Genomic DNA, 11,509 nt, shown 5'->3' with positions numbered 1-11,509 from the left:
TTTAGATGAATGTATAACTAGAATAACCAATACAGAGAAGTGCTTAAAGGAGTTGGTGGAACTGAAAGTCAAGGCCCAAGAAGTACGTGAAGAATTCAGAAGCCTCAGAACGCAATGCAATCAACTGGAAGAAAGGGTATCAGTGATGGAAGATGAAATGAATGAAATGAAGTGAGAAGGGAAGTTTAGAGAAAAAGGAATAAAAAGAAATGAACAAAGCCTCCAAGAAATATGAGACTATGTGAAAAGACTAAATCTACATCTGATTGGTGAAGCTGAAAGTGACAGGGAGAATGGAACCAAGTTGGAAAACACTCTGCAGGATATTATCCAGGAGAACTTCCCCAATCTATCAAGGCAGGCCAACATTCAGATTTAAGAAACACAGAGAATGCCAAAAAGATACTCCTTGAGAAGAGCAACTCTAAGACACATAATTGTCAGACTCACCAAAGTTGAAATGAGGAAAAAATGTAAAGGGCAGCCAGAGAGAAAGGTCGGGTTACCCACAAAGGAAAGCCCATAAGAGTAACAGCTGAAGTCTTGGTAGAAACTCTACAAGCCAGAAGAGACTGGGAGCCAATATTCAACATTCTGAAAAAAAAGAATTTTCAACCCAGAATTTCATATCCAACCAAACTAAGCCTCATAAATGAAGGAGAAATAAAATGCTTTACAGACAAGCAAATGCTGAGAGATGTTGTCACCACCAGGACTGACCTAAAAGAGCTCCTGAAGGAAGGAAGGACTAAACATGGAAAGGCTGAACCGGTACCAGCCACTGCAAAATCATGCCAAAATGTAAAGACCATTGAGACTAGGAAGAAACTGCATCAACTAATGAGCAAAATAACCAGCTAACATCATAATGACAGAATCAAATTCACACATAACTATATTAACTTTAAAAGTAAATGGACTAAATATTTCAATTAAAAGACACAGAATGGCAAATTGGATGAAGAGTCAAGACCCATAAGTGTGCTGTATTCAGGAAAACCATCTCATGTGCAGAGACACATATAGGCTCAAAATAAAAGGATGGAGGAAAATGTACCAAGCAAATGGAAAATAAAAAAAGGCAGGAGTTGCAATGCTAGTCTCTGATAAAACAGACTTTAAACCAACAAAGATCAAAAAAGACAAGGAAGACTATTACATACTTATAAAGGGATCAATTCAACAAGAAGAGCTAACTGTCTATGCACCAAATACAAGAACATCCAGATTCATGAAGCAAGTACTGCTTGACCTAAAAAGAGACTTAGATTCCCACACATAATAATAGGAGACTTTAACACCCCACTGTCAACATCAGACAGATCAATGAGACAGAAAGTTAACAAGGATACCCAGACAGAAAGTTAACAAGGATACCCAGGAATTGAACTCAGCTCTGCACCAAGTGGACCCAATAGACATCTACAGAACTCTCCACCCGAAATCAACAGAATATACATTTTTTTTCAGCACCACAACACACCTATTCCAAAATTTACCACATAGGTAGAAATAAAGCTCTCCTCAGCAAATGTAAAAGATCAGAAATTATAACAAACTGTCTCTCAGATTGCAGTGCAATCAAACTAGAACCCAGGATTAAGAAACTCACTCAAAACAACTCAACTACACGGAAACTGAACACCCTGCTCCTGAATGACTACTGAGTACATAATGAAATGAAGGCAGAAATAAAGATGTTTTTTGAAACCAACGAGAATAAAGACAAAACATACCAGAATCTATGGGACACATTCAAAGCAGCATGTAGAGGGAAATATATAGCACTAAATGCCCACAAGAGAAAGCAGGAAAGATCCAAAATTGACACCCTAACATCACAATTAAAAGAACTAGAAAAGCAAGAGCAAACACATTCAAAAGCTGGCAAAAGGCAAGAAATAACTAAAATCAGAGCAGACCTGAAAGAAATAGAGACACAAAAGATGCTTTAAAAATTAATGAATCCAGGATCAGGTTTTTTGATAGGATCAACAAAATTGATAGACTGCTAGCAAGACTAATAAAGAAGAAAAGAGAGAAGAATCAAATAGATGCAATAAAAAATGATTAAGGGGATATCATCACCGATCTCACAGAAGTACAAACTACCATCCCAGAATACTAAAAACACCTACACAAATAAACAAGAAAATCTAGAAGAAATGGAGAAATTCCTTGACACATACACCCTCTCAAGACTAAACCAGGAAGAAGTTGAATTCCTGAATAGACCAATAACAAGCTCTGAAATTGTGGCAATAATCAATAGCTTACCAACCAAAAAGAGTCCAGGACCAGATGGATTCACAGCTGAATTCTACCAGAGGTACAAGGAGGAACTGCTACCATTCCTTCTGAAATTATTCCAATCAATGGGAAAAGAGGGAATCCTCCCTAACTCATTTTATGAGGCCAGCATCATCCTGATACCAAAGCCAGGCAGAGACACAACAAAAAAAGAGAATTTTAGACCAATATCCTTGATGAACATTGATGCAAAAATCCTCAATAAAATACTGGCAAAACGAATCCAGCAGCACATCAAAAAGGTTATCCACCATGATCAAGTGGGCTTCATCCCCGGGATGGAAGGCTTGTTCAATATAAGCAAATCAGTAATTATAATTCAGCATATAAACAGAACCAAAGACAAAAACCACATGATTATCTCAATAGATGCAGAAAAGGCCTTTGACAAAATTCAACAACACTTCATGCTAAAAACTCTCAATAAATTAGGTATTCATGGGACGTATCTCAAAATAATAAGAGCCATCTATGACAAACCCACAGTCAATATCATACTGAATGGGCAAAAACTGGAAGCATTCCCTTTGAAAACTGACACAAGATAGGGTTGCCCTCTCTCACCACTTCTATTCAACATATTGTTGGAATTTCTGGCCAGGGCTATTAGGAAGGAGAAGGAAATAAAGGGTATTCAATTAGGAAAAGAAGAAGTCAAATTGTGCCTGTTTGCAGACGACATGAAGGTATATCTAGAAAACCCCATTGTCTCAGCCCAAAGTCTCCTCAAACTGATACACAATTTCAGCAGTCTCAGTATACAAAATCAATGTACAAAAATCACAAGCATTCTTATACACCAATAACAGACAAACAGAGAGCCAAATCATGAGTGAACACCCATTCACAATTGCTTCAAAGAGTATAAAATACCTAGGATTCCAACTTAGAAGGGACGTGAAGGACTTCTTCAAGGAGATCTACAAACTACTGCTCAATGAAATAAAAGAGGATACAAAGAAATGGAAGAACGTTCCATGATCATGAGAAGGAAGAGTCAATATCGTGAAAATGATCATACTGCCCAAAGTAATTTATAGATTTGATGCCTTCCCCATCAAACTACCAATAACCTTCTTCACAGAATTGGAAAAAACTACTATAAAGTTCATATGGAACCAAAAAGAGCCCAAATCACCAAGTCAATCCTAAGCCAAAAGAACAAAGCTGGAAGCGTCATGCTACCTGACTTCAAACTATACTACAAGACTACAGTAACCAAAACACCATGGTACTGGTACCAAAACAGAGATATAAACCAATGGAACAGAACAGAGCCCTCAGAAATAACTCCGCGTATCTACAACTATCTGATCTTTGACAAAACTGAGAAAAACAAGAAATGGGGAAAGGATTCCCTATTTAGTAAATGGTGCTGGAAAAACTGGCTAGCCATATGTAGTAACCTGAAACTGGATTCTTTCCTTACACCTTATACAAAATTAATTCAAGATAGATTAAAGATTTAAACGTTAGACCTAAAACCATAAAAAACCCTAGAAGAAAACCTAGGCATTACCATTCAGGACATAGGCATGGACAAGTACTTCATGTCTAAAACACCAAAAGCAATGGCAACAAAAGCCAAAATTGACAAATGGGATCTAATTAAACTAAAGAGCTTCTGCACAGCAAAAGAAACTACCATCAAAGTGAACAGGTAACCTACAAAATGGGAGAAAATTTTTGCAAACTACCTATCTGACACAGGGCTAATATTCAGAATCTACAATGAACTCAAACAAATTTACAAGGAAAAAATAAACAACCCCATGAAAAAGTGGGCAAAGGATGTGAACAGACACTTCTCAAAAGAAGACATTTATGCAGCCAAAAAACACACGAAAAAATGCTCATCATCACTGGCCATCAAAGAAATGCAAATCAAAACCACAATGAGATACCATCTCATACCAGTTAGAATGGCAATCATTAAAATGTCAGGAAACATCAGTTGCTGGAAAGGATGTGGAGAAATAGGAACACTTTACACTGTTTGTGAGTAGCCATCCCATTACTGTGTACTTACACAAAGGACTATAAATCATGCTGCTATAAAGACACATGCACACATATGTTTATTGCGGCACTTTTCACCATAGCAAAGAATTGGAACAAACACAATTGTCCAACAACGATAGACTGGATTAAGATAATGTGGCCCATATACACCATGGAATACTATGCAGCCATAAAAAATGATGAGTTCATGACTTTTGTAGGGACATGGATGAAATTGGAAATCAACATTCTCAGCAAACTATCGCAAAGACAAAAAATAAAACACCACATGTTGTCACTCATAGGTGGGAATTGAACAATGAGAACACATGGACACAGGAAGGGGAACATCACACTCTGGGTGCTGTTGTGTGCTGGATGGAGTGGGGAGGGATAGCATTAGGAGATATATCTAATGCTAAATGACGAGTTAATGGGTGCAGCACACCAGCATGGCTCATGTATACATACGTAACTAACCTGCACATTGTGAACATGAACCCTAAAACTTAAAGTATAATAAAATAAAATAAAATAGAATAGAATAGAATAAAATAAAATACTCTTCTATACTCACATAAAAAAAGGAAAAAAAGATAAAAACAAAAAACAAAACAATCCTCTGACTCTTGGTTACTACACTGAATAAAATAAAGTTGAAGTGGATGGAAAGATTCCCCATCACTGGGTTTTCCCTGGCAGGGGACTTATTCTTATCTTCACCCAAGGAAGCCCTGTGAGCTCTGAAAAGAGAAAAAAAAAAAAAAAAAAAAAAAAAAAAAAAAAAAAAAAAAAACCTGAGGACAACCAGGCATGAAGTAGAAAGGCAGGACTCCCATCTCCAGCCTGGATATCTCAGTCACAGGAGATGTCAACCCTGAGTGCCTGTACAGCATTACCATAAGGAAGGAGGTATATTGCATAATTTCCTTGATCACAAACCTATAGAGAGCCTTCCCACACTCTTAGGATATCTCTTTCAAAATCTCTCATATAGGAGACTGGCTGTGTTTCAAAGTTTGTTAGAGCTGAGATAAACCTGGGCTTAAGGCACCATCTACTGCCAAAACAGAGGCATTGACCTAGCCAAAATCAAGCAAACAATACCCCACAATACTTATGTCTTAAAGAAAACTCAAAATGCAAAATAAGACAGAGAGAACAATAAACTAAATAACTAGTCCTTCAATAAAAAGATATAGATGTATAACCACAAGAAATAATACCAAAGAGGAAATTTTAACCTCCCTAAATGGACAAAGCATAAACCATTGACCAATGCTAATTAATAAGATGGCTATCAGTGTTTATTGGATCAAGAATTCAAGTTATCAGTTTTCAGGAAACTCAGATCTCTAAAACAACACAGAAAAGGAACTGATACAATTCTGAAAGAAACTTTTAAAAATGGACTGAAATTATTTAAAAATAAAGAATCCTGGAACTGAGAAATATACTGGTTGAAGTGGAAAAATCAGAAGGCTTTCAACCGCAGAATAGATCAAACAGAATAAAGAATCAGTGAGCTCTAAAATGAGTTATTAGGAACAGTTGTGCAGGCTCAGGCCTGTAATCACAGCACTTTGGGAGGCTGAAATGGGTTGATCACTTGAGGTTAGCAGTTCAACACCAGTCTGGACATGACGGTGAAACCCTGATATTTCAGGGAGTCAATGTAGTGCCATTGAACTCCAGCCTGGGCAACACAGAGAGGCTTTGTCCAAAAAAAAAAAAAAATGGCAAAAGAAAAAAGAAAATAAAATAAATTAACAAAAGTTATTAAGAAATTCACAAAGAACAAAACAGAAAAACAATCAAAAAGAATGAAGACTATTTACCAGATATACAGAATTACCTTAAATAAGCAAATCTAAGATTTAGCAATATTCGTGAAAGAGTTCAGCAAAAGGAAGATATATACAGCATATTCAGGTGAATAATAACTTTCAAAAATTTGAGAGAAATATAAATATATAGGATCAGAAAGATCGTAGTCAACAAAAAAGATTAATACCACATAAAACTATCCCACAACAAACAAGAATAAAACTCTCGCTCCAGTCACCACTGCCAGCTCGTTCACCTTGTTCTTCTGTGGCTCCGCTATCCCACTCCTCTGCCCATCGCAATAGAAGAAGTGATCGCCATGCTGCTCACTGACAATGGCTCTGGCATGTGCAAAACTGGCTTTGCTAGGGATAGCGCTCCCTGAGCCATGTTTCCCTCCATCGTGGGGTGCCCCCGACACCAGGGAATGATGGTGGACATGGGCCGGAAGGACTCCTACATGAACAACAAAGCCCAGAGCAAGCACAGCATCCTGACCCTGAAGTAACCCATCAAGCATGGCATCATTGCCAACTGGGAAAACATGGAGAAGATCTGGCACCACTTTTACAATAAGCTGCATGGGGCCCCAGAGGAGCACCCAGTGCTGCTAATCAAGGAACCCCTGAGCACCAGGGCCAACAGAGAGAAGATGTCTCAGATTATGTTTGAGACCTTCAACACCCAAGCCATGTATGTGGCCATCCAAGATGTGCTGTCCCTATATGGCTTTGGGTGCACCACTGGCATTGTCATGGACTCTGGACACAGGGTCACCAACACGGTGCCCTTCTAGGAGAGCTACTACCTTCCCCATGCCACCCTGTTTCTGGACTTTGTTGGCTGGGACTTGACTGAGTACCTCATGAAGATCCTCAACAAGCTAGGCTACAGCTTCACCATCACAGCCAAGTGGGAAATCATGCATGACATCAAGGAGAAGCTGTGCTAGGTCTCCCTGAACTTCAAGCAGGAGATGGCCACTGCCACATCCTCCTCTTCTTTGGAGAAGAGCTACAAACTGCTCGATGGCCAGGTCATCACCACTGACAAGGAGCGGTTCCGGTGTCCAGAGGTGCTGTTCCAGCCTTCCTTCCTGGGTATGGAATCTTGCAGCATCCATGAGACCACCTTCAACTCCATCATGAAGTGTGACGTGGACATCCGCAAAGACCTGTATGCCAACACGGTACTATCTGACAGCACCACCATGTACCCAGGCATTGCCGACAGGATGCAGAAGGAGATCACTGCCCTGGCGCCCAGCATCATGAAGATTAAGATCATTGCACGCCCAGAGCGCAAGTACTCAGTGTGGATTGGTAGCTCCATCCTGTCCTCACTGTCCACCTTCCAGCAGATGTGGATTAGCAAGCAGGAGTATGATGAGTCAGGCTCCTCCATCATCCACCACAAATGCTTCTAAATGGACTGAGCAGATGTGTAGCATTTGCTGCATGCGTTAATACAGAAGTATAAATTTGCCCTTGGCAAATGCGTACACCTCATGCTAGCCTCATGAAATTGGAATAAGCCTTTGAGAAGAAATTGTCCTTGAAGCTTGTATCTGATACCAGCACTGGATCATAGAACTTGTTGCTGATTTTGACCTTGAATTCAAGTTAATTGTTCCCCTTGGTATTTGTTTAATACTGTGTACATATCTTTGAGTTCAAACTTTAGTGCACCTGGAGTGGTCACTTCGTGACTGAGGTAAGAATGTACTTGTGGAAGACAAGTCTGTGGCTTGGTGTGTCTGCATGGCCAGCAGTCTCTGATCTGTGCAGGGTATTAATGTATCAGGGCTGAGTGTTCTGGGATTTCTCTAAAGGCTGGCAAGGACTCCTGACCTAGTTTCTTCTGTCCTGCCTGTCTGTCACGGTTGGAAAGTCCAAGCCATAGGACCCAGTTTCCTTTCTCAGCTGATGTTTTTTCCAGAACACGGTGGACTCTCACTTGCCTTGATTTGGAAGCAGTTTGCATTTACACTTGTAAATGTATTCATCCTTTTAATTTATGTAAGGTTTTTTGTATGAAATTCTAGATTCTGTAAAGAGATGACAACAAATTTTTGTTTTCTACTGTTATGTGAGAACGTTAGGCCTCAGCAACACATAATTGTGTAAGGAAAAATAAAAGTGCTGCCAAAAAAGAGAATCAAGCTCTCAAAGGTTGAGAAATAAAGAAAATTCTAAAAGCACCAAGGGAAAATAAACAAAAAAATGGAGGAGCTCGAAATCATTTGGAAAAGACTTGTCAACAATAGGACTTTAAGGAAGACACAGTATTACAAGATATAAATTGTGATGTCAAAAACATCATTGGAACAGAGGATAAGTGTCTAGGGTTTTTATGTGACAAAAGTTGTCAGCTTAAGCTAGTTGATTATTAACTATAAGATGTTTTCTCTGAGCATTTGAAGACCATCAAAAACTACAGCAGCAACACTAACGATAAAAACAAAGCAGTCAAAGCTTATCACTACTGAAGATATTTAAATGCTAAACATTTAAAAGCAGACATGGGAGGAAGAAGGGAAAAAATGATGTATGACTCAATCAGAAACCACTAACAAGATAGCAGTAGTAAGAACTTAATTATCAATAATTATCTTGAATGCAAATGAATTAAATTATGTAATTAAAAGATGTGGAGTAACCAAATGGATTTTAAAAACGGGATTCAACTACATGTTACCCATGAGACCCACTTAATCTTTAAGGACAAACATGGGCTGAAAATGAAGGAATAGAAGAAGATACTGCTATGCAAATGGTAATTAAAAAATTAGGAGTGGCTATACTCCCATGTATAAAAGAGATTTCAATTCAAAACCTGTCATAAGACCAAGAAGGTCATCATTTAATAATAAAGCAATCAATTCATCAAAATGTTATAACAGTTATATATATACATCTGCACTCAACATTGGAGCACCTAAATATTTAAAGCAAATATAAATAGAAATGAAGAAGAAAATGGCAATCAAATAATTGTAGGAAATTTCAGTACCTCAATTAAAACAAGGAATAGATAAACTCGACAGAAAATTAATAAGAAAATGCCAGACTTTAATTTTAACTAAATGAACCCACAGACATATACAGAACTTTTCATCGTGTAGCAGCCGAATATATATTTTGCTGTAACACGCCTGGAGGATTCTCTAAGATAGACCATGTGCTAGGCCATAAAATAAGTGTTAAAAAAGTGAGATGGCTAAAAACATATTTAATATTTTTCAGACTGTCATGGTAGCAAACCAAAAATCAGTAAGAGGAGAAATCAAAAAAAAAAAAAAAAAAACTCACAAATAATGAACTTTTTTTTTTTTTTTGAGACAGAGTCTCGCTTTGTTGCCCAGGATGCAGTGCAGTGGCACAATCTCAGCTGACCGCAAGCTCCGCCTCCCAGGTTAACGCCATACTCCTTCCCCAGCCTCCCGAATAGCTGGCACTATAGGTGACTGCCACCACCCCCAGCTAATTTTTCGTATTTTTAGTAGAGACACGATTTCACCGTGTTAGTCAGGATGGTCTCTATCTCCTTACCTCATGATCTTCCCTCCTCGGCCTCCAAAGTTCTGAGAATACAGGCATGAGCCACTGCCCCCCAGCCTACATGACATTTTTAAAACATTGCTCCTTAACAATGAATTGTTGAAAATAAACATAAAAGAAATATTCATAAATATCTTGAGACAAATAATAGTGGAAACACAACATACCTAAACCTATGGTGTGCAATGAAGCAGCATTATGATGGAACATTACAGCAATAAATGAGTACATTAAAAAAATAAAGATACCAAATAAGCAACATCTCATTGTATCTAAGAATCTAGAAGGAAAAACAACGAACTTCAAAATTGGCACAATTAATAAAATAATAATTAAAACGGAAACAAATCAAATAGGGAACATAAACATCTGATGAGAAAAAAAAAAAGGCAGCCAAATTATAAAGCAATAAGTAAAGTTATCTCTCTTTGCAGATGACAAACTCCTATATGTAAAGACAGTTCAAATGTTCTATTTAAGAAACTGTTAGAACCAATGAAAAAATTTGGTAATGTCATTGTACAAATAATTACCTGACTGAAAAAGAATTCAAGAAACTCATCTGACTTATAAGCATATCAAAGAAATTAAATACTTAAAAAAAAGGTAACCAGAAAGTAAAAGATCTCTCCACTGAAAACTATGAGACATTGATAAAAGCAATTTAAGAAGACAAAAATAAATGGAAAGATTCTCTATGCTTATGGATTGGGAGAGTTAATATTGTTAAAATATTTATAGCATCAAAAGCAATACACAGATGCAATGTGATCCATCAAAATTTCAATGGCATTCTTCACAGAAATAGAAAACAAAGTACAAAACTTGTATAGCTATATAGAGAGCCATAAATTGTGAAAACAATTCTTGAGAAAGAAAAAGAACTGGGAAGAATCACACGACCTTATTTGAAATTGGCATGAACACAGAAACATGACCAAATGAACAGAACAGAACATCCAAGCATATGTAGTCAATTAGTTTTTGAAATCTGCAGCAAAATGATAAAATGAGAAGAGGGATCATGTTTTCTATGAGTAGTGCTGGGAGAACTAGATTTCCACACACAAAATAACAAAATTGGATCCACATTTTACATCATACACAAAAATCAAATGAAGATAAGTTGAAAATTCCTAAATGTAAGACTGCAACCTCTACAACACCTAGAGGAGAACATAGAAAAATGCTCATGAACGATGGCCTTGGTAATAATTATTTTAGATAGCATATTAAAACCTCAGTCCACATAAACAAAAGCAAATGAGCAAGACTACATCAAATGAAAAAGGAATCAGTCGACCAAATACAATAGCCTAAATATTGGGGAAAATATTTTCAAGCTATATATCTGATGATGGGTTAGGATCTAATGTTTATGAAGAAATTGTATGTGGGAAAGAAAGTTTCTGAGGTGCCGGTTGATTTGATCTTCCCTGTGTGAGACACCCACGGGGAGCCATGGTTGGCTTCTGAGGAGAAAATCTCCTTACTGCCTACATGTCTTTTTCCCTGAGAGCACAACCGCACAGTGCATTCCACTGGTTGCTCAGGGAGATTAGCCACACGCCTTTGCTCAAGGGAATTCACAGAAACCACCAGTGCTATACATCCTACTCAATGACTGACGAGTTTTCCTTCACTGATTAATCCTTTTCGTCATTCCTTCCTCCCGCTCTTATCCACCCTAAGAACAAAGATCTTGTAGACCACTAAATTAGGTGGAGCCTGACATCTTTGGGCAGTGAGCAATCCTCTGATGCTCCGGCGCCCTGGACCTGCCTTTTAAATGCTTATTCTCTCTCTTTCTA

General features: G+C 37.9%; 1 pseudogene; it reads left to right on the top strand.

Annotated features, from left to right (window-relative positions):
* The first annotated feature begins 6,439 nt into the window (after positions 1-6,439).
* LOC129053495 (actin, cytoplasmic 2-like) lies at positions 6,440-7,564 on the top strand (annotated as a pseudogene).
* The last annotated feature ends 3,945 nt before the right edge of the window (positions 7,565-11,509 follow it).

This window comes from Pongo abelii, chromosome Y (assembly GCF_028885655.2).
Source record: "Pongo abelii isolate AG06213 chromosome Y, NHGRI_mPonAbe1-v2.0_pri, whole genome shotgun sequence".
In the NCBI taxonomy this organism is placed as follows: domain Eukaryota; kingdom Metazoa; phylum Chordata; class Mammalia; order Primates; family Hominidae; genus Pongo; species Pongo abelii.
The sequence above is the reverse complement of the archived record's forward strand: the minus strand, read 5'-3'. Positions and strand labels throughout refer to the sequence as shown.